Source organism: Elephantulus edwardii, unplaced genomic scaffold (genome assembly GCF_000299155.1).
Source record: "Elephantulus edwardii isolate Elephantulus edwardi_28Jun2011 unplaced genomic scaffold, EleEdw1.0 scaffold00527, whole genome shotgun sequence".
Lineage (NCBI taxonomy): Eukaryota > Metazoa > Chordata > Mammalia > Macroscelidea > Macroscelididae > Elephantulus > Elephantulus edwardii.
The window spans coordinates 465,393-467,673 of record NW_006400277.1 but is presented as its reverse complement, the minus strand read 5'-3'; the positions used below and the strand labels follow the sequence as shown (position 1 = coordinate 467,673).

The following is a 2,281-nucleotide window of genomic DNA, read 5'->3' as shown; positions in this document are numbered from 1 at the left end:
CTTTGCTCCTCTGGGGTCTCATGGTCTTCGCTCCTCTGGAGTTCCATGGTGGGTGGCTGACTGTTGCTCTTCCCGGGTCTCTTCCCTAAATAAATTTTTTATTTTCTACTGTTTTACTTACAAAGTTCATATACATAGTTTTCACACCAAATCTTTCCTATTTTCTTTACCCACTCCTTCCTCTACTATTAAATTGTGCAACTCTATGATTAACACCCCCCGCCCCCCATTCTCACCGCTCTGTTCCTCCCCTCTTCTGCTTAATTATCATACATGTTTTACAATGATGGTCTTATACCATTTATCCTTATGGAACTGAGTTCACTTGGCATAATGCTCTCCAGTCCCTCCCAAGTTAGGTAGTAATTTACAAAATCACTTCTCCCGCATGCTGCATAGTATTTCATTGTGCGAATGTACCATAATTTCTCAATCCATTCTATTGTGGTTGGACATTTAGGCTGTTTTCATGTTTTTGCTATGGTGAATAACACTGCTATAAACATTGGTGTACAAGTCTCCATTTGTGCCTCAGTTCTCATACTCTCAGTGTTTATTACGAGCAGTAGAATAGCTGGGTCATATGGAATTTCCGTGTTCAACTTTGTGAAGAAACACCAAACTTCCTTCCAGAATGGTACTCGTTTACAATCCCACCAACAATGTATAGGAATTCCTATCTCACTATATCCTCTCCAACATTTATTACTTGCTGTCCTGTTGGACTTTGTCACTACTACTGCAGCGATATTGTAGTTTTGATTTGCATTTCTCTTTTTTTCTGCTCAACTGGCACATTTATTAACATTAAACACAAGAACCACAAGTCTTCCCCCTACCACCTCACCCAATTTGGAAATCAAGTCATAGAGTCCCAGGGGCGTAAATGCAGGTGCCGTTGCTCCGTTTCTCAAAAAGCTCAGGCCTTAGCAGTAGCCTGAGATGCACCAAGAGCCATGAGCTGCTGAATCTTCTGGTTCATCATCTCCATGAAAGCCTGTTTCATGACATGTTTTTCTTGAAGGGCTGGCTGGATTTTTTCCATCTGCTTTGTGAGGAAGTCTATCTCCCTCTTGAGGAAGTCCTTGGTATCCTCAGCTGTCTTCTGGACATAGTAGCCAGTTCCCACATCAATGAGCACATGTTCCACATCATGTAGTTTCCCAGGGACATACATAGAACTCGTCAGTAGGGCAAGTAATTCTTTCCCCTCACTGCTCTTGTTGAGCATTTTCAGGAAGTCCTTGGCTTCTACATAGTTGGTCTTTACCACCTTGAGCCGGGCAATGGACATAGACAAAAACTCCACTTTCTGGTCCAGCTAGTTCTTGAGCATTTCTAGTTGTGGCAGATTCAACTCCGTGATGTTAATAGACTGCACCATGTTGCGAAGGAGCGATTTGCATCTCTCTTATTGCCAGTGATTTGGAGCATTTCTTCATGTGTCTGCTGGCCATTCAAATGACGTATCTGTGAAAAGTCTTCCCGTTTCTTTTGGTCTTTTTGTAATTGGGTTAATAATCTTTTTCTTCTGGAGGCCCAGGAGTATTCTGTAAAATTTTGTTATGAGATACTTGTTTGAGATAGTATTGCCAAATGTTTTTATCCTAGTGAATGGGTTTTCTTTTCACCCTATTGAAAACATTTTTGATGCACACAGGGATTTAATAATTTGCAGGTCCCATTCATCAATTTTATCCTCTACAGATTGGGCATTTCTGGCTGTATTTGGTAGTTCTTTATATCATAAACTGGAACATCTAAGCTGGATCTCACTTTGTCTCCTATGAACTTTATGGTTTTAGGTTTTACCTCCATGTCTCTAATCCACTTTGTGTTGATTTTTGTGTGTGGGTAGCGAGCAATTCAGTTTTGCTAGCATTTGTTGAAGAGGTTGTCATTTTCCCATTTGATAGGTTTGATTTTCTTGTCAAATATCAGTTGCCTATAGATAGCTGACCATTTCTGGGTTCTCAGCTCTGTTTAATTTGTCTATGCGCCTGTCATTATACCAGTACCATGCTGTTTTTGTTACTACCACTGTGTAGTAGGTTTTGAGGTCAGCAAGTGCTATGCCTCCCTCTTAATTTTGTTTTCCAGAGGTGCTTTGCTTATTGGGGGTTTCTATGGGAAATTAACTTTGAATAATCAATGTACAATGTCACAGTTTGAATTATCAATCCTCCATTTTGTGGAGAGTGAGTGAAACTCTGTTATCAAGTTAACACTCCATCCAGTTTTCTCACAAGAAGAGAAAAGGCCCATTGTTCTCCCGGAAAGT

The 2,281-nt window shown here is 40.5% G+C and overlaps 1 pseudogene; it reads right to left on the bottom strand.

The window, feature by feature from the left end:
• Positions 1 to 919: 919 nt before the first annotated feature.
• Positions 920 to 1,384, bottom strand: LOC102858214 (annotated as a pseudogene).
• Positions 1,385 to 2,281: the final 897 nt, after the last annotated feature.